General features: G+C 49.9%; 1 long non-coding RNA gene across 1 annotated transcript in view; it reads right to left on the bottom strand.

Moving 5' to 3' along the window:
• The window catches only part of LOC134980512 (uncharacterized), a 74,276-nt gene extending 69,178 nt beyond the window's left edge, over positions 1-5,098 (bottom strand). The window contains exon 1 of the long non-coding RNA XR_010190421.1: positions 5,016-5,098. This is a non-coding gene — a long non-coding RNA (uncharacterized LOC134980512). The remainder of the gene's footprint in view (positions 1-5,015) is intronic.
• Positions 5,099-27,662: the final 22,564 nt, after the last annotated feature.

Genomic DNA, 27,662 nt, shown 5'->3' with positions numbered 1-27,662 from the left:
CTACCTTCCAACTATATCACTGCACTAACACCCCACACTACATCACTACGCTACCTCCCCACACTACACCTCACCACTATACTACACTTCCTCCCCACACTACATACTATGCTACCTTACCACACAACTCCTCAGCACTATGGGGGTCATTCCGACCCGTTCGCATGCAGCGGTTTATCGCTGCAGTGCGAACGGGTACGGAATGTGCATGCGCGGGGGCTGCAGTGCGTGTGCGCGACATTGCCAGGCGACAAGGGTCGACGGGTTACGTCAAGAAGTACGAACAAATCGGTCGCAGAGCCAACCGCAAGAAAATTGACAGGAAGAAGGCGATCCTGGGCGGCACCGAAGCGTTTCCAGCCGTTTTTGGGGAGTGGATTTGAAAATGCAGGCGTGTCCAGAAGAACGGAGGGCGGATGTTTGAGCCGGGACCTGCATAGCTGAGATCGTCGCACAGGGTAAGTATGTCCAGGGCTGGTCTAGTTTTACTAATACATTTTTTAGCATAGCAGGGCTGCACAAGCGATCGCACCCCTGCTAAGCTACAATACACTCCCCCATAGGCGTGGACTAGTTGATCGCAGCAGCAGAAAAAAGTTGCTGGCTGCAATCAACTCGGAATGACCACCTATATCTCTGCACTACATCAGTACACTGTCTCCCTCACATTGTATAATTGCACTACCTCACCACAACACATCACTATACACAACACTGAACTGCCTCCCACACTACATTTTTATTTTTATCTTTGCTCTGGTCTTTGCATGCAGAGTAGCTCTGGAGGATCCAGAGTAGTCCCTTCCATCCTCATCCTCAGGCTGACCCCTTCTTACCCCCTACGCTGCGCTGCCTGGACTGCATCACTAAAAGTTTTAGAGTGATGCAGTCCTGGCAGCTCAGCATAGGGAGTAAGAAGGGGTCGGCCTGAGGATGAGGATGGCAGGGACTACTCTGGATGTCTGCTTACTCACTACAATGCATCAGCCCATGGGTGGCTGAATTAGGCATGTGCACATGCCTATTCTCAGTGCCCAATCTGTACCTCCCTCCTGGACCCGGACCATTGATGACTGTCACTCTGTGCCCATGTAAATCCCCAACCATAAAAACATTGCTCTGTACCTGCTGGATACCGTGTGGGGTACAGCGCAGAATACATTGGGACACAGTTAAAAATTAAGTGAGTTACAGTGTGAGATACGCAGTGCGGATCAGATACAGTGCAGGTTACAGTGCGGATCAGATACAGTGCAGGTTACAGTGCGGATCAGATACAGTGCAGGTTACAGTGCGGATCAGATACATTGCAGGTTACAGTGCGGTTCAGATACAGTGCAGGTTACAGTGCGGATCAGATACAGTGCAGGTTACAGTGCGGATCAGATACATTGCAGGTTACAGTGCGGTTCAGATACAGTGCAGGTTACAGTGCGGCTCAGATACAGTGCAGGTTACAGTGCGGATCAGATACAGTGCAGGTTACAGTGCGGGACGGATACAGTGCAGGTTACAGTGCGGATCAGATACAGTGCAGGTTACAGTGCGGGACGGATACAGTGCAGGTTACAGTGCGGATCAGATACAGTGCAGGTTACAGTGCGGGACGGATACAGTGCAGGTTACAGTGCGGATCAGATACAGTGCAGGTTACAGTGCGGATCAGATACAGTGCAGGTTACAGTGCGGATCAGATACATTGCAGGTTACAGTGCGGTTCAGATACAGTGCAGGTTACAGTGCGGATCAGATACAGTGCAGGTTACAGTGCGGATCAGATACAGTGCAGGTTACAGTGCGGGACGGATACAGTGCAGGTTACAGTGCGGATCAGATACAGTGCAGGTTACAGTGCGGGACGGATACAGTGCAGGTTACAGTGCGGATCAGATACAGTGCAGGTTACAGTGCGGGACGGATACATTGCAGGTTACAGTGCGGATCAGATACAGTGCAGGTTACAGTGCGGATCAGATACAGTGCAGGTTACAGTGCGGATCAGATACAGTGCAGGTTACAGTGCGGATCAGATACAGTGCAGGTTACAGTGCGGATCAGATACAGTGCAGGTTACAGTGCGGATCAGATACAGTGCAGGTTACAGTGCGGGACGGATACAGTGCAGGTTACAGTGCGGATCAGATACCGTGCAGGTTACAGTGCGGATCAGATACAGTGCAGGTTACAGTGCGGATCAGATACAGTGCAGGTTACAGTGCGGATCAGATACAGTGCAGGTTACAGTGCGGGACAGATACAGTGCAGGTTACAGTGCGGGACGGATACAGTGCAGGTTACAGTGCGGATCAGATACAGTGCAGGTTACAGTGCGGATCAGATACAGTGCAGGTTACAGTGCGGATCAGATATATTGCAGGTTACAGTGCGGTTCAGATACAGTGCAGGTTACAGTGCGGATCAGATACAGTGCAGGTTACAGTGCGGATCAGATACAGTGCAGGTTACAGTGCGGGACGGATACAGTGCAGGTTACAGTGCGGATCAGATACAGTGCAGGTTACAGTGCGGGACGGATACAGTGCAGGTTACAGTGCGGATCAGATACAGTGCAGGTTACAGTGCGGATCAGATACAGTGCAGGTTACAGTGCGGATCAGATACAGTGCAGGTTACAGTGCGGGACGGATACAGTGCAGGTTACAGTGCGGATCAGATACAGTGCAGGTTACAGTGCGGGACGGATACAGTGCAGGTTACAGTGCGGATCAGATACAGTGCAGGTTACAGTGCGGATCAGATACAGTGCAGGTTACAGTGCGGATCAGATACAGTGCAGGTTACAGTGCGGATCAGATACAGTGCAGGTTACAGTGCGGATCAGATACATTGCAGGTTACAGTGCGGTTCAGATACAGTGCAGGTTACAGTGCGGATCAGATACAGTGCAGGTTACAGTGCGGATCAGATACAGTGCAGGTTACAGTGCGGGACGGATACAGTGCAGGTTACAGTGCGGATCAGATACAGTGCAGGTTACAGTGCGGGACGGATACAGTGCAGGTTACAGTGCGGATCAGATACAGTGCAGGTTACAGTGCGGGACAGATACAGTGCAGGTTACAGTGCGGGACGGATACAGTGCAGGTTACAGTGCGGATCAGATACCGTGCAGGTTACAGTGCGGATCAGATACAGTGCAGGTTACAGTGCGGATCAGATACATTGCAGGTTACAGTGCGGATCAGATACAGTGCAGGTTACAGTGCGGATCAGATACAGTGCAGGTTACAGTGCGGGACAGATACAGTGCAGGTTACAGTGCGGGACGGATACAGTGCAGGTTACAGTGCGGATCAGATACCGTGCAGGTTACAGTGCGGATCAGATACAGTGCAGGTTACAGTGCGGATCAGATACATTGCAGGTTACAGTGCGGATCAGATACAGTGCAGGTTACAGTGCGGATCAGATACAGTGCAGGTTACAGTGCGGATCAGATACAGTGCAGGTTACAGTGCGGGACGGATACAGTGCAGGTTACAGTGCGGATCAGATACAGTGCAGGTTACAGTGCGGGACAGATACAGTGCAGGTTACAGTGCGGGACGGATACAGTGCAGGTTACAGTGCGGATCAGATACAGTGCAGGTTACAGTGCGGATCAGATACAGTGCAGGTTACAGTGCGGGACGGATACAGTGCAGGTTACAGTGCGGATCAGATACCGTGCAGGTTACAGTGCGGGACAGATACAGTGCAGGTTACAGTGCGGGACGGATACAGTGCAGTCAGATACAGTGCAGGTTACAGTGCGGGACAGATACAGTGCAGGTTACAGTGCGGGACAGATACAGTACAGGTTACAGTTCGGGACGGATACAGTGCAGGTTACAGTGCGGGACGGATACAGTGCAGGTTACAGTGCGGGACGGATACAGTGCAGGTTACAGTGTGGGATGGCTACAGTGCAGTCAGATACAGGTGCTGTGTGGGCCACAAGGGAGGTAGTATGTGGCAGTATAAGAGTGTATGTACCATGAGGTGCTGTGTGGGGCACAGGGAGGCAATATATAGGGCTGTGAGGAGAGTAAACAGTAAGACATCACCTGTCAGGCACATGTGCAGCACAGAGAAATGGGCAATACCCATAAGGGCACCTCTCTAACCTTGGGGAAGTTCACCTCCCTGTGGGGGTTCTTAGCTGGTCAAACTGGCTCGGTCCCGCATCAGGTAGAGGAAGAATATTACTACACAGAAAGCGCTGCCGAGCACCGTGATCTGCCGGCTCAGCTTCATGGTCCTCGTCAGCACCAGCACAGCTCTGCTGACGCTGCAGTTCGGGTCACACCAACAACCTCTCCCCCTGCCGCCGCCACAGCCCAAATCACACCAACAACCTCTCCCCCTGCCGCAGCCCAAGTCACACCGACAAGCTCTCCCCCTGCCGCCGCCGCAGCCCAAGTCACACCAACAAGCTCTCCCCCTGCCGCCGCCACAGCCCAAGTCACACCGACAAGCTCTCCCCCTGCCGCCGCCGCAGCCCAAGTCACACCAACAAGCTCTCCCCCTGCCGCCGCCGCAGCCCAAATCACACCAACAACCTCTCCCCCTGCCGCCGCCGCAGCCCAAATCACACCAACAACCTCACCCCCTGCCGCTGCCCAAGTCACACCGACAAGCTCTCCCCCTGCCTAGGCTGCAGCCCGGGTCACACCAACAAGCTCTCCCCTGATGTGCACATAGTCACACCTGATTTAAATTGGAGAGTAGTGCAGTGTGCGCTGGTGTAGTAGAGAGGGGAGGATATAGGTCTAAGGCGGCCATTGGATGAGACCGCTGCGGGCAGTGAGAGACGCTGAGAATGGTTACTGGCTGCATAGCACGTCCTGCAAGACCACCTCATTTTTAAAAATGGGGTCACAAAACGCCTGTAGCGCATATTTTGCAATTACTGAATCTCTCACATGTCATGCTTGCCATTCCTTCTAATCTCTCACATACAGTATCTTTCTTTACTTACTTCTTTTCTAACATACCTTAATCTCATTCCTTACCTTTATATTCCATCTTTACTTTCCCTCCCATGTAACTTTTCTCTCCTACCTTTTTCATGCCTCAGTACAGGGTGTCATGAGAGCTGTAGTGCCGAGTGCTGGCCCCGCCCCCTGCACGATGTCATGCAGAGGGCGGGGCTTGCAGTATGAGGAAGTGCTGCACACACAGCCCAGCCACCGAGCACCAGCAGCCAGCAGCCTGCAGATTCTCTGATACTGGCTGCGCGGGGTGCCGTTATCAAATGCTGCCTGATCGGAGCTAAACTCCGATCCTGGCAGCCGGCCCACTGGAGGGGTGAGTACAGGCCACTGTGGGGACAAAGTAATGCAGCCAGTGTTTTTTTCCTGTCAACACTGGCTGCATTGCAGGGGATCCTGTGGGCCTATTTTCAATGGGGGGCCTGGAGCTGCAGCTCCATCCGCCCCATTGTTAATCCGGCCCTGGGTATACCCCACCCTGATAGTCAGAAACTGCCTGTGGCTGGTGGCCATACTGCACTGTGGCCTTTATTCAGCTTGAAATAGCAATTTTCTCAATCCTGCTGAAAATCGCATGTGAAGAGCCGCCCTGAAAGGAAAAAAATGCCCACCGATGCAATCACATAATTGCAATGCAAATGCAGAAATCGAGTACCAGCGATCCTTCGACACTGACCCAGGGCTACTCAGAATAATGAGAATGCAGTCGCACCAGCGTCATGTTTTTAGTCGCAATACATTGCAACTGACGTCAGATACACGTCTCAAAAACGTCCATGATCCACCTGCGTTTTTCCAACCATTCCCCACAAATAGCATGTTAACACCCACGAATGATCACTTCCTGCCAATCAAATTGTGTTTGCAATTTTGCCACTGGGCACGCGCAATTCATTCGCAGCACATGCATAGTCTGCCGATAATTGCCCGATTTGCAATTTTGCAACTGAAGCTGAATAATGCCCTGTGGTCAATAATACTGCAAAACACAGTACAAGGAGAAGCAGATATCAGATTTGCTTAATTGAGGGGGAGAAGATCGATGCAGTGTCAGGTGTCCTATCCCAGAAGATCACCAGCATCCAACTAGGAGCAACCAGCATGAAGGAGAAGGTGATGATCAAGAGGAACATGCTGGTGAGTGGCTTCTGGAGCAGGGCAAGGAGGCACAGGGATACTTCACACCCCTCCTGTGGGCAATTTACCCACCTGACATGGGAGGAAGCAAATAATGCCCAAAAAGAATTTCTGCAGAGATTCTGCAACATTTTAATGTGTTATTGACAGGAATCTGGATTATGTTGTTCCCAAAGTTGCTTCTGATGTCTTAGAAGTAGTGGAATTGTGGAGGTTGTTTATAGGACTTCTGCATACATGAAGACTTACACATACAGGAAGCTGAATAGAAGGATGAAGTGACTGTAGTTTGATTTGCTCTACGATATGAAGGAACTTGAGTTAGTGGATTCAGGGGGTCATTCCGAGTTGTTCGCTCGTTATTTTTTTCTCGCAACGGAGCGATTAGTCGCTAATGCGCATGCGCAATGTCCGCAGTGCGACTGCGCCAAGTAAATTTGCTATGCAGTTAGGTATTTTACTCACGGCATTACGAGGTTTTTTCTTCGTTCTGGTGATCGTAATGTGATTGACAGGAAGTGGATGTTTCTGGGCGGAAATTGGCCGTTTTATGGGAGTGTGTGAAAAAACGCTACAGTTTCTGGGAAAAACGCGGGAGTGGCTGGAGAAATGAAGGAGTGTCTGGGCGAACGCTGGGTGTGTTTGTGACGTCAAACCAGGAACGACAAGCACTGAACTGATCGCACTGGCAGAGTAAGTCTCGAGCTACTCAGAAACTGCACAGAGAAGTCTTTTCGCAATATTGCGAATCTTTCGTTCGCAATTTTACTATGCTAAGATTCACTCCCAGTAGGCGGCGGCTTAGCGTGTGCAAAGCTGCTAAAAGCAGCTTGCGAGCGAACAACTCGGAATGACCCCCTCAGTGTGGAGCAGGATTTGCTAATAGTCTGACTCCACTAGAGCTGTATTACTTGAACCAGGCTGTGGCTGGTGGCAAGGACGAACTAGTTGGTACTGGTGACTTAAGCCGGCTGTACTTGTTGACAAATACAAATTGGCTGAATCCTAAGAGACTTAGGGGGTAATTCAGACCTGATCGTAGCAGCAAATTTGTTAGCAGTTGGGAAAAACCATGTGCACTGCAGGGGGAGGGGGGGGGGGCAGAGAGAGTTAGATGTGGGTGGGGTGTCTTCAGGCTGAATTCTAAATTGCAGTGTCAAAATAAAGCAGACAGTATTTACCCTGCTCAGAAACAAAATAACCCACCCACATCTAACTCTATCTGCAAATGTTATATCTGCCCCCCCCCCCCCTCCCACCCTGCAGTGCACATGATTTTGCACAACTGCTAACAAATTTGCTGCTACCGTCAGGTCTGAATTACCCCCTTAGTCTGGCTGGTACAGGAGACGGATTGAATTGGCTGGAGCTGGAAGTCTTTGCCAGGCAGGACCTGCAGATGATCTGGACTCACTGGAACCGGAGAGAGATTTCACCAGGCTGGACCTGGAAATGTAGTGGACCGACTGGAACTGGAGAGACTTTGCAGAGAATGATGCCTGCGTTATACTAGCTCTGCCAGTGGTGTAGATCCAGTGCCCAGTAACGTAGCAGGAAGTGACATTGTCAGGCGCCAGACTCCTGTCTGGAAGCCCTTTTTATACCTTTTCTTGAAGTGCCATTGATGGAGCGGAGCATGTAACATGCGGGAGACCTGCAATTTGTTAGACCGAGCAGCTGACCCATGGGAGGATGACCGGAGCTGGCGGGAGACAGCCACGTATGATACTGACTAGCCAAGAGCAACAGCTGCCAGAGGAGCAGCCTGCCAGAGTGACCGAGCCTCCAGACCCAATCCACAGCTAGAGAGAGTATTGGGCAGGTAATCACATGGTCAGCTTCCACCAGATCATGACAGTTATTTTATGGTGGGCACCACTTCCCTGTGGTTTCCACCCTGGACAGCACCAAGTATGGCACCAGCTAGTGATAATCATCAGAAATAGCTCAAGTAATCATAAACAGTGACTAGGAAAGGGATTATGGATTATCTCTATGGATATGGACAGTTTCGTTTTCACCAGTGGTTTTAGATGTTGGTCATTAGGTTATACAATAGTGACGCTGCTGGCCCATAAGAGTTTTTTTCTTCTGTGATAAACAGGTTAATATATTTCCATTTATTGCAGTATATAGTCAGTGTTGGTATAAAAGTATTCCCCCAGTGGCCTGTTTATCACATCAGACTAGTCTATCTCTTCTCAGAAATGATGGAAAGAGCAATTGATTTATTTTTAAACAGCAAGGTATCTGCAAATTACTGCATATTTAGAATGGTCACTGGAGCCCACTGTACAAGTTGTATAAGCTATTAACTATAGAAGTAATAAAGACTATCTCCATAACAGAGCTTACACTGGTGTTACTGGCCTTCAGCACACAAGAGGTTTCTGTATTTCCAAGGTGTTTAAATATACTCGTTTCCAGTGCATAGCTATACACTATATATTATAATCATAAAGCCCAAATGGGCATATATACAATACCAAGAGAGCTGAGTGTGGGCTAGACCATGCACTGTCTGGCGCTACTGTAGTCACAAATGGCCATTTCACCAGTGGGTGGCGTGGTCACTGTGTGCTGCCTATTTGATCTAATTATATCTAACAAACTACCTCTCTGATTAAGCTTTTTACTTGCGGTACATTCTAAATAAAACTAATGTATCTGCTGACTCAAACGTCTAAGTTTTTCCAAACATCTATATGAATTATCTGCTATTGCAAACACTCTCTGCCACGTAGCCAGTTTCCCCACGCACCCTTGGAAATAAGAGTACTTATCGTTTGTCAGCAAAAGCTTACTTTTGCATTAGAACATTGTTGATAAACACTTTAACAATCTTATACTTTATACTTTTGTCAGTTGGTGTATCATACATACCTATCAGCTTATGCATCATTAATATCTAAGTCCCAGCTATTTTTTGAGTTTTCATTATGAATACACTTAAATACAGTTTCGCTCACAGAGATTTATGATTTCTTTATTATAAGTTTTTCTTCTGACTTGTGACTTATAGGTATCTCATTACTACTATCTCCAGCAACCTCATCAGTTCCAATACATGCGCAAATATATGCGCATTGTGAATAAATTGACATTTTGGTTTGTATACATTCACAGTTCCCCTGTGCCATAACTAAGCAGACTATTACTCTGCCCTCACTCTTGAGATCAACCGCACCTTATCTCTCTCATCCACTGTCCGCTATAACATTATAAGACAGTGGACAGCAGAAGTGGGGGTACCTTTACCTATTTATCTGTCACTAAACCATTCAAGTACTCTCTCATCCATTGCCAGACAATTAGCTCTCTGCAATGCATTTGTAATAGACGCACTGTGCAAAACTCATTGGACAGTAGAATACTCCCTTTGGTATTTATGCCATAAACCACACTCTCATTTGTTCAACAGGACCAATACTGCCATACTTCACTGGCTACATCCAATCTCGTTCGATCTTGCAAGCAAAGCAGTGATAGGCCCGATCAGTACTTGGATGGGAGTCCACCTTGGACTATCAGGTGCTGTAAATATATCTTGAATAGAAACAAAAAGCAGATGTGGTGGAGCAACCTATGACCAATACCAGTATCCTACAAACTCTATCTCTCTCCAAATAGTTTGGCACAGGGCTCATATAGTCAGAAACTGACAAATTTTCACCTTAGAAACACCATAAGAATTCAGGGGGACTTTACCGCTCTCCAATATTCCCAATCCTTTTTCCCCTGTGGAGAAATCTGAGTCTTACATCTACCTATAACTTACAAGTAGAAGTGGTACGAAGAGGTAGAACTACAAGCAGGATATTTATTATTGTTACCAAGAGAGCGATCACCAAATAGCACACTATGATCAAAAAACATTTACGTCTTGACTCTAAACGAATTGTGCTCTTTAAATTATAGCTATCAATGATATCTTAGTTTTCACCTGAGGTGCACTCGTATTTATGTGACACAACAAAGGGTTGAGTTTGGTGTCAAATGATAGGATATTAGGGGTCATTCCGAGTTGTTCGCTCGTTGCCAATTTTCGCAACGGAGTGATTAATGCGCTAAGTATTTTAGCACAAAACTTAGTAGATTTATTCACGTCCGAACGAAGAATTTTCATCGTTGAAGTGATTGGAGTGTGATTGACAGGAAGTGGGTGTTTCTGGGCGGAAACTGACCGTTTTCTGGGAGTGTGCGAAAAACGCAGGTGTGCCAGGATAAAACGCGGGAGTGTCTGGAGAAACGAGGGAGTGGCTGGCCGAACGCAGGGCATTTGTGACGTCAAACCAGGAACGAAACGGGCTGAGCTGATCGCAGTGTAGGAGTAAGTCTCGTGCTACTCAGATACTGCTAAGAATTATTTATTCGCAATTCTGCTAATCTTTAGTACGCTATTCTGCTAAGCTAAGATACACTCCCAGAGGGCAGCGGCCTAGCGTGTGCAATGCTGCTAAAAGCAGCTAGCGAGCGAACAACTCAGAATGACCCCCATTGAAACCAAGATACAGACACTGATAAACTTTATTCCCCCTTAGGTGAAAATCTTTGTTACAACAGTCTGTGTGAAAACTATTTTATGCAAATTATGAATAGAAGTTAAATTTTTATATATTTCTGTTGTCCAAGTGTGCCCCAACACAGAGTCTTCTCTTTCCCCTATTGTTATATATACTGTTGACTCCTGGAGCACCACCAACACAAGATATTCGAGATACCCTCCATATGGTTGGTTCTTTTCAGAGTTACCTAAAAAGTGTAATCTCTGAGTCTACAGTCTTGTGCGTCGCCATACCCCATTTAGCTCTTACAGATTTACTGGCGCCAGAAGTCTGAGCAGCCTGGCCAGCCTGAGTAACCTGAGGGTCTTCAGACGCACCAGTGGATCACAGAAGTCAATGGTAATGGTGGTGGGTGCTGTTGCAATTTGCATAAGACGCTGTCTTTTCATTTTGTTGATGACTGTAGCTCTTGTCAGTTTGGGAAGATATCTATCTCAAAAGAACCAGAATATGAATCCACTAACACAAGGTGCCCTTTCCTCTTTCATTCAAAGAGATCTGCAGCAATGATGGACCAAGGGAGGAAAAGCGGTTCATTGGCATGATGGGTGTGTAAAGCATTGCAGGGGGCCCATCCAAAGACAATAAATGTCAGCAGTCATAAAGGGCAAAAACAGGACATCCTTAGCCCACCGCATAGTGCCCGTGGTGGGACTGCTGAGCATGGAAGCCTTGAAGGGCATTGATCAGGCAAGATCCAGCTTAAAACCCTCTGATGATGTCCTCTGAGATGGCCAACATACGGGACTCTGACCTAGCCCTAGTCAGGGTTTAACTGCAAGTTGATTTAATGGATTCTTTGGAGGCACATGTCATGTTCTTCCATGGTACAACCCCAAGTGAGGATGTCCTCCACAATAAACTCATAAGGGTATCCATCGAAGAGATGCTTTATGTAATGTTGGAATACTTCACTGCCAGGGCCTAAGCTGTAGGGCATAGAGAGGAAGGTGTACCTGCCCACAGGTGTCATGACCGTGAGCATGGATGATTCCTTGTCTTATGTGATCTGCTAGAATCAACATTTGGCATCCTGAGTGGTAAATATCTTTGCATGTGGCATAACAGCTATTAATGGCTCCACAGTCCTTAGGGAGTGATTCAGTCTCATCAGAGCTTTGTTCTGATGCACTGGGATCAATACAGATGAGAACCAGCCTTTTTCCTGCAGAAACTATAGCCGACACCCACAGGTTGCTACAACCGCTGGAGCAATGACATCCAATGCAGGTGTCAATGTTTATTTTTATGGCGTTGTTGGACTCCTTATCTATTATGGTTGTAAATATTGAACCCTTTTAAGTCCTGAGGTCAGTACTCTTGCAGTGGAGACCGCTGTCTGGCTGCAAGCATTGCAGCTTTTATTGAAAGACGGACATTTTTGGTGTTCATGGGAATGGTCACCGCTGCAATTCACACAGCGTGATTGTTACTGTACGTGTTGTGAGAGGTCTTATACATCAGACTATCTGTTAAACTCCAATGCACTTTTATTGACTGCTCAAGGAGCATGCTTATGTGTACAGCAGTGTCCAGTATTAATTCCTTCTCACATAAAGTGCACAATTAACATCTTAAATGACATAAACAATCATCTCCTTGATAGGCTCATTTGATAATGCAACATAATCACGTTTCTTTTCTAGTAGTTTAAATCAGGCAGCATATGAGCCTCAAAGGGGATTTGCACAGCAGTGTTAAAATGGTTTTTGTCCATTATAAAATGTTTTACTGGTAAGCATACAGATGTGTCCTTATACATCTTTGCCTGGGATGCATTAGCATTGCAGGCTAAGATTCCAGGCACAACGTGGTGTTCATGGGTGCGTGCATATGAACAAATTCATAGAACTGGTCTGCATACACAGGCAGCGGGCGTAAGATGCTGCCGCAGTCTATGGCCAGAGGGGGACTCTGCCGCAGTCTATGGCCAGAGGGGGACTCTGTCGTGGTCTATGGCCAGAGGGGGACTCTGCCGCAGTCTATGGCCACGGGTAACAGGTAGGTATGCTCCCACTACCCATGGTTTGGTGTGTTTTCCTCGGCGCCGTTCAAGGGTGAATGCGTAATCACGCACCAGTGAATTTTAGCAGAACAAAGGACTGTAGGCGTGGCCTGCTGGCCCTTTCAGCAATGACGTTTTAGGACACACTTGTATCTCATCAAACTTTTTTTATTAGTGCTCTGGATACTCTAGATCAGGAATGGGAAGCCTTTGGCCCTCCAGCTGTTGTTAAACTACAAATCCCAGCATGCCCTGCAACAGTTTCAGCAAGGCCAAATTGCAAAACTGTTGCAGGGCATGCTGGTATGTGTAGTTCGGCAACAGCTGGAGGGCCAAAGGTTCCCCATCACTGCTCTACATCCTCCCCTTCTGAATAGATAAATGTGTCTGCTTTGTCCACAGCCTCAGCCTGAGCTAGGTTAAGAAAGCAGTACCTTTTTTTGACTTTTCTAAGAGTGCCACAGCAGTATACATGTTATTCCTTCTTGAACTTTAGCCATAGCGTCCATGATGGCATCATTAAAACCAGTGGATCTATACGTCAGAGACCTTATGCCATCATGTTTAGACTTCTGACACCATGTAAAGCAGGGGTGGGGAACCTCCGGCCCGCGGGCCGTATAGGGCCCACAAAGCTGTTTGTTCTGGCCCGCTGCTGTATGTCAGTGAGACACGCCACCCCTCAGTCCGGCGGCGGCGTGTCTCAGCTGTCAGGGCAGGGAGGAGAGTGCAGCTATGTCCAGCGGCAGCAGAGGGTAGGATCTCAAACCAGCTGCCGGTTCGTAAGCCAATCAGATCTCGCGGACGGCAGCCAATGAGAAGCCACCAATTCCTGTCCGCGAGCTGTGATTGGCTCACAAACCGATGGATGGTTTGAGATCCTATACGCCACCGCCATCCGACATAGCTGCGCTCTCCTCCCTACCTGGTCCCTGACAGATGACACATGCCGCCGCTGGACTGAGCACTAAGGGGCAGGAGAGGTGCATGCTGCGCTCTCCTCCCCTGACACACAGCAGCAGCGGTGAGCAGCACAGTGGGGGGCATGTATGGGGCAATGTGTATCTGGCACTGTGGGGCAATGTGTATCTGGCACTGTGGGGCATTCATGTATCTGGCACTGTGGGGCATTTGTGTATCTGGCACTGTGGGGCATTAGTGTATCTGGCACTGTGGGGCATTTGTGTATCTGACACTGTGGTGGCATATGTGTATCTGGCACTGCACTGGCATATGTGTATCTGGCACTGCACTATTGGGGGCATATATGTATCGCGTCCTATTTTAATTGACCACACCCATTTTTTTACGCGTCCACTCACTACCACTAAGGGGCAAAACTACTGGGACATAACTACTGGGGGGCAGGCTAATTTTTAAGTGGATAATTTTTGTATGGCCCCCGAAAGATTTTATAAATATCCAAATGGCCCTTGGTAGAAAAAAGGTTCCCTACCCCTGATGTAAAGAGATCTGTTTGCAAATCATAACAAGACTCTGGAGAACTGGAGAAGTGTGTTTTTAATACCTGCAAGTCATACAGAAATATGGTTGCAGCAGCACTTTTTGTTTAACAAAAACTTAATGTCTAACAACCACTTCCTGTATGACGAGTGGATAGCAATGATGCAACTACAGACAGCATACATTTACAGCAGTGTCTTGCAACCACTGTGCCATAGCACACAAGTGTACCCTGAGCAGTCTCCAGGTGTGCCACCATAGAAGCAGAGCCAGGCCCTTTAGTGTTTTGCCGCTACTGAGGCCTTGGAACGATAGTGGTTGCACAGACAGTTCTAATTTTGGGCCCAGGCAATGTTGGTTCTTCTGGCCTTCTCAGACGTGGCTCAGGCATTACCTATGGAGAAGCTGTGACTTGACATCCTAGGACATGCAACTACACCATACAGTACATCACCATTATATTTGACTGTGCCTTGGCAATATTTAGATCTTTTTCAGTGTGCCGCAAGTTATAAAAGGTTGAAAATGTCTGTGCTACAGTGTCACCATGTTGTTATAAAAACGCCCCAAAAATGCAGAAAGACCTGCATTTGTGCAGGGGCTGCTGGAGGGGCCCGGCAGGGGCCCCTGTTTGCTACCCCTCCCCAGTATGCCTGTGCTGTAGCCAGTGGCAGTGGTGCCATCTTCCCAGTGATCTCTTCAGGAAGATGGCTCCGCACATAGAAAGCAAAGTCTCTGGCACTGTGCCAGAGTCTTTGCTCTCTAGTGGCCACCATCATCTTCCCAAATATTGCTGGAATGATGGCACTGGCCGGAGAGGAGGTACCTGCCTCCTAAAATTGTTCTACTGTGAGGCGTAATTTGAATTGAAGGTACTATTGTGTGACCACACCCAACCTTGTGAGACCACACCCATTTTTGTTTTGCTGCTATGGGGGTGCCTAATCCTTGCACTGGTCCTGGCTCTGCTTAATATGGGGGGGTTTGAGTACTACCACCACTCAGAGACCACTTTAAGCACTACCAGGTGCAATGTATAAATACAGAAATGTTTCTGCTCTTGAACAAGGGGATCTTTTATCCTGAAACGTCTGATTCTACAGTTACTGTTTCAGTGGCGTAACTAGAATTATAATTCTCAATAAAAATGTCTATGTACAGACACAACTCTTACAGTTTTATTATATGTATAGGTTTTTATTGTAGGGTTTCCCTATTTATCTTTGGCTATGTAAGGCATCGTATGAACCCAATTTCCACTGTTGTTATGTTTATTACTGTTACAGTGTTTCAGTGATAACCTCATTAAAGGACAAAACGATGAAAAAATCGGAGTAAATCTGTGAAAAGCACAAACATTACCCGATAGGTCTGATTCTGCATATGTTACAGCAGTGTTTTTCAAGCTCTGTGCCATGGCACACTAGTGTGCCCTGAGCAGTCTCCAGGTGTGACGCCATAGAAGCACAGCCAGGCCTGGCAGTATGCTGCCACTACTGAGGCCCTGGAATGATCAATACTGGTGGGTTTAGTGGTTGCAGAGCCAGTTCTAATTTCTGGCCCGGGCAGTGTTGGGCTCCTCTGGCCTTCTCAGACGTGGCTCAGGCGTTACCTATGGAGAAGCTGCGACTTAACATCCTAGGACACGCAACTGCACCATGCATCACCATTATATTTGAGTGTGCCGCGAGTTTGTAAAAGGTTGAAAATCTCTGATATACAGGGTAATCAGCCTGACAATTGTATAGGAGTGTACCTAGCTATAAGCAATCCAGAGATGGGGTTTTTTTACCTTTTAAATCCACGTTTTCACTTTCTTCTCCTTCCTATCACTTTTATTTGGGAATTAAGGGAAGACAAATAGCGTACAGTCACAATGTCCTTCTCTTTCTTGAAAACAACACAGCCAATGCTACAATGTATGGCAGGCAGTGAAGTTATAGCTTTAACGATAAGATTTCCAGTATCTTAGATTGAAAAAGTGATTGTACTTGTGGAACTGCTAATAAAATATATTTCAGTAAGTCTGACCAAAATATATTCCAATAGGTCTGACCGCTGTAGTGGTAAATATGTGAAGTGGAGAAGGGTTATTTAGTGCTAGAAATATGGGGGGGTCATTCCGAGTTGTTCGCTCGCAAGCGGATTTTAGCAGATTTGCTCATGCTAAGCCGCCGCCTACTGGGAGTGAATCTTAGCATCTTAAAATTGCGAACGATGTATTCGCAATATTGCGATTACACACCTCGTAGCAGTTTCTGAGTAGCTTCAGACTTACTCGGCATCTGCGATCAGTTCAGTGCTTGTCGCTCCTGGTTTGACGTCACAAACACACCCAGCGTTCGCCCAGACACTCCCCTGTTTCTCCGGCCACTCCTGCATTTTTTCCGGAAACGGTAGCGTTTTTTCCCCACACGCCGATAAAACGGCCTGTTTCCGCCCAGTAACACCCATTTCCTGTCAATCACATTACGATCGCCAGAACGATGAAAAAGCCGTGAGTAAAAATCCTAACTGCATAGCAAATTTACTTGGCGCAGTCGCAGTGCGGACATTGCGCATGCGCATTAAGCGGAAAATCGCTGCGATGCGAAGATTTTTACCGAGCGAACAACTCGGAATGACCCCCATTATTCACTGCCTCCTCTTCTTCCTATTGCCTTCTTTTTCTTTTTACAAATGTATATAATGGCCCTACTGATGCAGACAGTTACACATGCTACGTGGGTATAGGAAACAAACTAACAGGTTCTACGGCAGTCCGTAGAGGTTTGTCCCATGCATTATAAATTAAAGCTCTATTTCATTGTGTAAGTCACTGATCACAGGTCGTAGATGGGGGATGTCTGCCAATGAGTGTAACCTCTGAAGTGAAATGGCATGAGGAAGCAGAAAGCCAAAACAAGCTTCAAAACAAGATTTTTGGAAATGCTGTTGCAGCCCCTAGTGGAAATATGAGGACAGCAAGTATCTTTCAATTCCGTGCAAAGTTGTGCTATACGTAAAGTACAACTCTCGCCTGGACAAATTTGTGTTTACTAAATACAGTTTATGACTTTGATAATTTGCTGATGCAATCAGTACACAATGAAAAAACAAACAAACAAACAAACAAACAAACAAACAAAAGCTGCAGGAATAAGATGATGTCATGTTTTGTATAAAAATTATTTGTTATCAGTTTGGTTTTCAGAAGAAAGATATGTCATTGTTTCCATGCCCTGAAAAGAGGAGTTTTGGAATGTATTGTCAATTTGTAATTGTGCATTTCTGGAAAATAAGAATTTACTCACCGGTAATTCTATTTCTCGTAGTCCGTAGTGGATGCTGGGAACTCCGTAAGGACCATGGGGAATAGCGGGCTCCGAAGGAGGCTGGGCACTCTAGAAAGATCTTAGACTACCTGGTGTGCACTGGCTCCTCCCACTATGACCCTCCTCCAAGCCTCAGTTAGGTACTGTGCCCGGACGAGCGTACACAATAAGGAAGGATTTTGAATCCCGGGTAAGACTCATACCAGCCACACCAATCACACCGTACAACTCGTGATATGAAACACAGTTAACAGTATGAAACAATAGAGCCTCTCAACAGATGGCTCAACAATAACCCGATTTAGTTAACAATAACTATGTACAAGTATTGCAGATAAACCGCACTTGGGATGGGCGCCCAGCATCCACTACGGACTACGAGAAATAGAATTACCGGTGAGTAAATTCTTATTTTCTCTAACGTCCTAGTGGATGCTGGGAACTCCGTAAGGACCATGGGGATTATACCAAAGCTCCCAAACGGGCGGGAGAGTGCGGATGACTCTGCAGCACTGAATGAGAGAACTCCAGGTCCTCCTCAGCCAGGGTATCAAATTTGTAGAATTTTGCAAACGTGTTTGCCCCTGACCAAGTAGCTGCTCGGCAAAGTTGTAAAGCCGAGACCTCTCGGGCAGCCGCCCAAGATGAGCCCACCTTCCTTGTGGAATGGGCATTGACAGATTTTGGCTGTGGCAGGCCTGCCACAGTATGTGCAAGCTGAATTGTACTACAAATCCAACGAGCAATAGTCTGCTTAGAAGCAGGAGCACCCAGCTTGTTAGGTGCATATAGGATAAACAGCGAGTCAGATTTTCTGACTCTAGCCGTTCTGGAAACATATATTTTCAGTGCCCTGACAACGTCTAGCAACTTGGAGTCCTCCAAGTCCCTAGTAGTTTAGGCACCACAATAGGCTGGTTCAGGTGAAACGCTGACACCACCTTTGGGAGAAACTGGGGACGAGTCCTCAATTCTGCCCTATCCATATGGAAAATCAAATAAGGGCTTTTACAAGACAAAGCCGCCAACTTTGATACTCGCCTGGCAGAAGCCAAGGCCAATAACATAACCACCTTCCACGTGAGATATTTCAGATCCACGGTTTTTAGTGGTTCAAACCAATGTGATTTTAAGAAACTCAACACCACGTTGAGATCCCAAGGTGCCACAGGAGGCACAAACGGGGGCTGACTCTGCAGCACTCCTTTTATAAATGTCTGAACTTCAGGTACTGAAGCTAGTTCTTTTTGAAAGAAAATCGACAGAGCCGAGATCTGTACCTTAATGGAACCCAATTTAAGGCCCATAGTCACTCCTGCTTGCAGGAAATGCAGAAATCGACCTAGTTGAAATTCCTCTGTTGGGGCCCTTTCGGCCTCACACCATGCAACATATTTTCGCCATATGCGGTGATAATGAGTTGCTGTAACCTTTTTCCTGGCTTTAGTAAGCGTAGGAATGACTTCCTCCGGAATGCCCTTTTCCTTCAGGATCCGGCGTTCAACCGCCATGCCGACAAACGCAGCCGCGGTAAGTCTTGGAACAGACAGGGCCCCTGCTGCCGCAGGTCCTGTCTGAGTGGCAGAGGCCATGGGTCCTCTGATATAAATTCTTGAAGTTCTGGGTACCAAGCTCTTCTTGGCCATCCACGAGTATCGTTCTTACTCCTCGCCTTCTTATTATTCTCAGTACCTTTGGTATGAGAGGCAGAGGGGAGAACACATAAACCGACTGGTACACCCACGGTGTTACCAGAGCGTCCATAGCTATCGCCTGAGGGTCCCTTGACCCGGTGCAATATCTTTTATAGCTTTTTGTTGAGGCGGGACGCCATCATGTCCACCTGTGGCCTTTCCCAATGGTGTACAATCCTATTGGAAGACTTCTGGAGGAAGTCCCCATTCTCCCGGGTGGAGGTCGTGTCTGTTGAGAAGATCTGCTTCCCAGTTGTCCACTCCGGGAATGAACACTGCTGACAGTGCTAACACATGATTTTCCGCCTATCGGAGAATCCTTGTGGCTTCTGTGCCGAACCTGCGGCCCTCTTGAAGATGGGCACTCTGCAGCCACCACAGTAGAGATACCCTGGTCCTTGGAGACAGGGTTATCAGCCTATGCATCGGAAGATGCGATCCGGACCACTTGTCCAACAGGTCCCTCTGAAAAGTTCTTGTATGGAACCTGCCTAATGGGATTGCTTCGTAGGAAGCTACCATTTTTCCCAGGACTCGCGTGCAATGATGCACCGCTACCTATTTTGGCTTCAGGAGGTCTCTGACTAGAGATGACAACTCCTTGGCTTTCTCCTCCGGGAGAAACACTATTTCTGGTTTATGTCCAGAACCATCCCCAGGAACAGTAGACGTGTCATAGGAACCAGCTGTGACTTTGGACTGTTTAGAATCCAACCATGCTGTTGTAGCACTTTCCAAAATAGTGCTACCCCGACTACCAACTGCTCCTTGGACCTCGCCCTTATAACGAGATTGTCCAAGTACGGGATAATTACAACTCCCTTTTTTTGAAGGAGTATCAACATTTCGGCCATTACCTTGATAAAACACCCTCGGTGCCATGTACAGTCCAAACGGCAGTGTCTGGACTTGGTAATGGTAATCCTGTACCACAAATCTGAGGTACTCCTGGCGAGGATGGTAAATGGGGACATGCAGGTAAGCATCCTTGATGTCCCAGGATACCATGTAATCCCCCTCGTCCAGGCTTGGAATAACCGCCCTGAGCGATTCCATCTTGAACTTGAATTTTTGTGTTCAAGGATTTTAAATATAAAATGGGTCACACCGAACCATGCGGTTTCGGTACCCCAACCCGTGTGGAATAGTAACCCCGTCCTTGTTGAAGTAGGGGCACCTTGAGTATTACCTGCTGGGAATACCACTTATTAATTGCCTCTAGCACAGCCTCCCTGCCTGAGGGAGTTGTCAGCAAGGCATATTTTAGGAAACGGCTGGGGGGAGACATCTCGAATTCCAGCTTGTACCCCTGAAATACTACTTGAAAGAAACAGGGATCCACCTGTGAGCGAGCCCACTAATTGCTGAAATTTTTGAGACGGCCCCCCACCGTACCTGGCTACACCTGTGGAGCACCCGCGTCATGGTGTGGCCTCACAGGAGGCGGGGGAAGAATCTTGATTCTGGGAACAGGCTGACTGGTGCAGCTTTTTTCCCTCTACCCTTGTCTCTGTACAGAAAGGAAGCGCCATTTGACCCGCTTGCTTTTCTGAAGCCGAAAGGACTGTACCTTTGTCTGTGAGGAAACCTGAGGTAAAATTATTTCTTCCCAGCAGTTGCTGTGGATACGAGGTCCCAGAGACCATCCCCAAATAATTCCTCACCCTTATAAGGCTCTCTATGCGCTTTTTAAGTCAGCATCACCTGTCCAGTGACAGGTCTCTAATACCCTCCTGACAGAATGGACATTACATTTATTTTGGATGCCAGCCGGCAAAATATCCCTCTGTGCATCCCCCATATATAAGACGACGTCTTTAATATGTTTTTATGTTTGCCAACTAGTATCCCTGTTTGACAGGGTCACCGACCACGCTGCAGCAGCACTATCTGCAGGTCTCAGTCTAGTACCTGAGTGTGTAAATACAGACTTCAGGATAGCCTCCTGTTTTTTATCAACAGGTACCTATTAAAGTGGCCGTATCCTAAGACGGCAGTGCCACCTTTTTTGACAAACGTGTGAGCGCCTTATCCACCCTAGGGGATATCTCCCAGCGTAACTTATCCACCTGGCGGGAAAGGGTACGCCATCAGTAACTTTTTATAAATTACCAGTTTCTTAACGGGGGAACCCACGCTTTCACACACTTCATTTATTCATCTGATGGGGGAACAAAACACTGCCTGTTTTTTCTCCCCAAACCTAAAACCCATTTTTAGAGGTGCTTGGGTTAAAGTCAGAAATGTATAACACATTATTTATTGCCGGGATCACGTCACGGATGTTCCTAGTGGATTGTGTATATGTCTCCACCTTGTCGACACTGGAGTCAGACTCCGTGTCGACATCTGTGTCTGCCATCTGAGAGAGCGGGCGTTTTTGAGCCCCTGATGGCCTTTGAGACGCCAGGGCAGGCGCGGGCTGCGAAGCCGGCTGTCCCACAGCTGTTACGTCATCCACCCTTTTATGTAAGGAGTTGACACTGTCGGTTAATACCTTTCACCTATCCATCCACTCTGGTGTCGGCCCCACAGGAGGCGACATCACATATATCGGCCTCTGTTCTGTCACCATATAAGCCTCCTCATTCAACATGTTGACACAGCCGTACCGACACACCGCAGACACACAGGGAATGCTCTAAACGAGGACAGGACCCACAAAAGCCCTTTGGGGGGACAGAGTAAGAGTATGCCAGCACACACCAGAGCGCTATATATATATACAGGGACTAACTGAGTTATGTCCCTAATAGCTTTTATATAATATACTGTATACAGTGCCAATTTTAATGCCCCCCCCTCTCTTTTCCCTCTTACTGTACTGTAGAATTGCAGGGAAGAGCCAGGGAGCTTCCCTCCAGCCGAGCTGTGAGGGAAAAATGGCGCCAGTGTGCTGAGGAGATAGGCTCCGCCCCTTTTTCGCGGCCTATTCTCCCGTTTTTTATGGAATTCTGGCAGGGGTATTTACTAGTGATGAGCGGATTCGGTTTTACTCGGTTTTACTCGGTTCTCAAAACAGCATCTTATTGGCTCTCGGATGTCACGTGTTTTGGATAGCCAATAAGATGCCGTTTTGAGAACCGAGTAAAACCGAGTAAAACCGAACCTCGCTCATCACTAGTATTTACCTCATATATAGCCCCTGGGGCCATATATTGAGGTATTTTAGCCAGCCAAGGTGTTTTTATTGCAGCCTCAGGGCGCCCCCCCCAGCGCCCTGCACCCTCAGTGACCGGAGTGTGAAGTGTGTGAGAGGAGCAATGGCGCACAGCTGCAGTGCTGTGCGCTACCTTGGTGAAGACAGAGTCTTCATGACGCCGATTTTCCGGACCATCTTCTTGCTTCTGGCTCTGTAAGGGGGACGGCGGCGCGGCTCCGGGACCGAACATCAAGGCTGGGCCTGCGGGCGATCCCTCTGGAGCTAATGGTGTCCAGTAGCCTAAGAAGCCCAATCCGGCTGCAAGCAGGCGAGTTCGCTTCTTCTCCCCTTAGTCCCTCGCTGCAGTGAGCCTGTTGCCAGCAGGTCTCACTGAAAATAACAAATTCTAAGACTATAACTTTCTAAGAGCTCAGGAGAGCCCCTAGTGTGCATCCAACCTCGGCCGGGCACGAAATCTAACTGAGGCTTGGAGGTGGGTCATAGTGGGAGGAGCCAGTGCACACCAGGTAGTCTAAGATCTTTCTAGAGTGCCCAGCCTCCTTCGGAGCCCGCTATTCCCCATGGTCCTTACGGAGTTCCCAGCATCCACTAGGACGTTAGAGAAATATGTTTCATCTCCTATATATTAGCCCAACTCTGTGATTCTGTGCCTGGCCGTAACGCTGGGCGGAGTCACAGGCACAGATCTACCAGAAGTCCTGTCCCTCTGACCGCCCATCCCCGCCCAGTCCCCTCCCTGTCTCCGCCCTGTGCCCTGTCTCCCTCCTCCCCGTACACTCCCTGGTGACAGAGCAGCCGCTGACTGTGAGCGGAACTCACACTACCCGCCTCACAGACTAGCGGCTGCTGCAGAGTTCAGGGGACAATGCTGACACTGACAGCCGCACTCGCTCCCCCTCCCACCCGCGGCAACCAACCGCATCCACCCAGCACCCGCGCCACTCCCGCCCTCTCCCCCACCCGTAGCACCAACATCCGTGGCCGCCCACCCGCGACACTCCCGTCCCCGCCCGTAGCACTGACACCCGTGCCCCCCCTATCCGCGGCACCCAACGCATCCCCCCACATCCACTCCCACCCGCAGCACTCCCGCCCTCACACCTGCAGCAAACCCCGCCCCTCCCCCACCAACGGCACCCCCGCCCCTCCACCACCAGCGGCACCCCCGCCCCTCCCCCACCCCCATACCCACCTCTCCCCCTGCTAAACCCCGGCACCCTCCACCCCACCCGCACCTGTCCCCCCACCCATGGCACCACGCCTTCACCCCCCCTCCCCCACCCACAGCACTCCCACACCAGCTTCTCCCACAGCCCCCCACCCCTCCTACACCCACATCACCCCAGCTCCCAACCCCCCCACCCATGGCAGCCCGCCCCTCCCCTTCGCACACCACCCCTGCTCCTGCACCCCCACCCCTCCGCTACCTGCAGCACCCACACCCCACCCGCCCCCGCAACCGTGGCACCCTCACCCACCCAACTGCACCAGCCCGGCAAACGGCCCCCTCCCCCACCCGCAGCACCCCCACCCCACCCCCATACCCACCTCTCCCCCCGCTACACCCCTGCACCCTCCACCCCACCCGCACCACCACCGCATCTGCCCCTCCTGCACCCACCCCTCCCCCATCCGCAACACTCCTGCTCCCGCAACCCCCTCCCCCCCCAACCCTCGGAAACCCCCGCAGCCGCCTCCCACCCCCCAACCGCAGCACCCCTGCACCCACGCACCTGTCCCCCCACCCATGGCACCAGCCCACCACCCGCAGCACCCCCCCTCCTCCACCCACTGCACTCCCACACCAGCTTCTCCCACAGCCCCCCCACCCCTCCCACACCCACATCACCTCTGCTCCCAACCCCCCACCCATGGCACCCCCTCCCCTACGCACAGCACCCCTGCTCCAGCACCCCCACCCCTCCCCTACCTGCAGCACCACCCGCCCCCGCAACCGTTGCACCCTCACACCCACCTCCCACCCACCCAACCGCACCACCCCAGCAAACAGCCCCCTCCCCCACACACAGCACCTGCCCCTCCCCTCCCCCCCAACACCCACGCACCTGCCCCTCCACCACCCGCAACACCACCACAGCTGGCCCTCCCCAACTGCGTTAACCCCACACCAGCCCCTCACCCACCCACAGCGCCCTCTGATCCCCGCACCCGCCCCTCCCCTACCCACCACGCATCAGGACCCCCACCACACCCCCACAGCCGCCACTCCCCCACCCACAGCACCTCCGGCCCCTCCCCCACCACCATCATCTATAGACACCTTCCCTCATTCGCACACCTACCACACCTTCCCCTCCACCACCCCCCGCACCTCTGGACCACCACCCACAGTACCTCAGGGCCCCCTCCCCCATCCACGGCTCCCCTGCAGTCACCCGCAGCATCTACATACCCCATCCCGCACCCACACCTCCCCCACCCGCAGCACTTCTACAACCCATCACCTAACCCCCACACCCCTGCAACCCCACCTTCCCCTACATCACCCCTCCCCCACGCACAGCACCTCCAGACCCCTCCTTCATCCACAGGCTCCCGCACCTGCCCCTCCCCCACCAGCAGCATCTACAGACCCCATCCACACCCCCTCACGCCCCCCCCCCCCTGGCACCCCACTCACAGCATCCCCATACCCGCCTCTTCCCCACCCCCACCCCTCCCCCACCTGCCGCAGCTGCACCCCCACCCTACGCCAACCTCGGTATCCCTGCACCGGCACCCTACCCCACCCACCGCAGCAGCACACCCGGGCTGCCACAACCGCCGTAACCCACCCCTCACTCATCCACAGCACCCACGGACCCACTCCCCCATCCGTGTCATCCCCGCACCCGCCCCTCCCCTGGCTACCGCACATCCAGATCACCTACCCCATCCAGATCACCTACCCCACCCGCAACACCCCCGCACCCGCCACTCCCACAACCACAGCACCTACCCACCCACATTATCTACAGGCACCCTCCCCATCTGCGGACCTCCCACACCTGCCCCTCCCCCACCCGCAACACCTCTGGACCACCACCCGAACCCCCTCCGGACTCCCTCCCCCATCCACAGCTCCCCCGCATCAACCCCTCTCCCATCCACAACATCTACATCCCCCATCCGTGCCATCCCACACCCACACCTCCCCCACCCACAGCACTTCTGAAACCCATCCCCTAAGCTCACCCCCCTGCACCTCCAAACGCACACCCCTACATCACCCCTCCCACACACACATCACCTCCATACCCCCTCCTTCATCCACAGTCCCCCACACCCACCCCTCCCCCACCAACAGCATTTACACTCCCCATCCGTGCCCCCTCTACACCTACCCCTCCCCCACCCACAGCACCTCTGGACCCCCTCCCAAACCCACCCCTCCACCACACGTAGCACCTCGGACACCATTCGCAGCCGCTACAAGTGATGCCCTGAATCGGGCTGATCAGCCGCACGGATAGGCACCTCACTGAACCCACCCCCTTTCCAAACCCCCAAACTTTTGTGAGTATACTAATACTGTGGCCATTATGTGTATAAGCGACACTGCTACCTGTGGCCATTGTGTATAAGTGGCGCTGCTACCTGTGGGCACTATGTGTATAAGCGGCTCTGCTACCTGTGGCCATTGTGTGTAGAACCAACTCTGCTACCTGTGGCCACTGTGTCTATACGCGGCTCTGCTACCTGTGGGTATTGTGTGTATACGTGGCTCTGCTACCTGTGCCCATTGTGTGTATAAGCGCCTCTGCTACCTGTGCCCATTGTGTGTATAAGCGCCTCTACTACTTGTGGCCACTGTGTGTATAAGCGCCTCTGCAACCTGTGGGTATTGTGTGTATAAGCGGCTCTGCTACCTGTGGCCACTGTGTGTATAAGCGGCTCTGCTACCTGTGGGCACTGTGTGTATAAGCAGCTCTGCTACCTGTGGGTATTGTGTGTATACGCGGCTCTGCTACCTGTGGGTATTGTGTGTATATGTGGCTCTGCTACCTGTGCCCATTGTGTGTATAAGCACCTCTGCTACCTGTGGGCAGTGTGTGTATAAGCACCTCTGTTACCTGTAGGTATTGTGTGTATAAGCGTCTCTGCTACCTGTGGGTATTGTGTGTGTATAAGCGCCTCTGCTACCTGTGGGCACTGTGTGTATAAGCTGCCCTGCTACCTGTGGGCACTGTGTGTATAAGCGACACTGTTACCTGTTGGGTATTGTGTGTATAAGCGGTTCTGCTACCTGGGGGTATTGTGTGTATAAGCGGCTCTGCTACCTGTGGCCATTGTGTGTATAAGCGGCTCTGCTACCTGTGGCCACAGCACTTTGGTGTCTTATCTACAGTGCATTGCTGTTAGTCATCTGGTACTTCATGATGCAGACACTAGCAGTATATACTACACTATGTTATTCATTGTGCCCTGCGGCCACTCTGCATGCCCCCACAAAGGGCTACGCCCCCTTGACAATCGCACGCCCTCCCCCCTTACAATATTTACCCACTGCCATAAAAAAAAAATCAGGTAATACTCCATATAATAACAATTATAGCACACCTGAAGCCCGTGCAGGTGTTAACCGGTCATAGCCTCTTGCAACGGAATTTTCTCTCTAACACCTTCCCTCTCTTTATCCTCTCCCTACCACCCTGCCTCTCCCTATACTTTACTGATCGCACAGCGTTTCTCTACATTCCCCCCCCCCCCCCTCGCCTCTCTATAGTTTCTCAACCGGACACCATTTCGGTATGCCCTCTATACTGCCCTGCATTTCTGATTCTGTTATCTTCCAGCCTGCGTATGTTCAAAGGCGTGCAGGGGTTAATGGGGCGTAGCCCCAACCTTTTTTCTCCACTGATATCTTCCCCTGTACCAACAAACATGCTCTTATAGCCCCAATTCTCAAGAAGCCCTCTCTCATCTATTTAGAATTCTCCAACCGTATAGATTTTTCATTGTTCTCCTTTTCTTCAAAAATGCTTGAATGACTTGTCTACAACCATTTCACCCATTCTTTCTCCATAGACTCTTTTATAACCTTCATTGGTCTGGTTTATGCCCTTTTCACTCACCCAGACTGCCAACGTGTCCAATGACTTACTTTAGCAAAGTAAAAGGCCCACTTCTCACTACTCCTACTCATCATCCTCTCCACTGCTTTAAACACTTTATATCACTTTCTTCTCCTTGATACCATTCACTCCCTTGGCTTCTCCGATGCTATCAGAGTCCCTCAAGGCTCTGTTCTTGGCCCTCTGCTGATCTCCATCTATACCATGTCATGGTGGTTTGTACTTGTGGAACCGGATGACATCTAGTAGCT

Source organism: Pseudophryne corroboree, chromosome 12 (assembly GCF_028390025.1).
Source record: "Pseudophryne corroboree isolate aPseCor3 chromosome 12, aPseCor3.hap2, whole genome shotgun sequence".
In the NCBI taxonomy this organism is placed as follows: domain Eukaryota; kingdom Metazoa; phylum Chordata; class Amphibia; order Anura; family Myobatrachidae; genus Pseudophryne; species Pseudophryne corroboree.
This window is presented reverse-complemented; position numbering and strand designations above follow the sequence as displayed.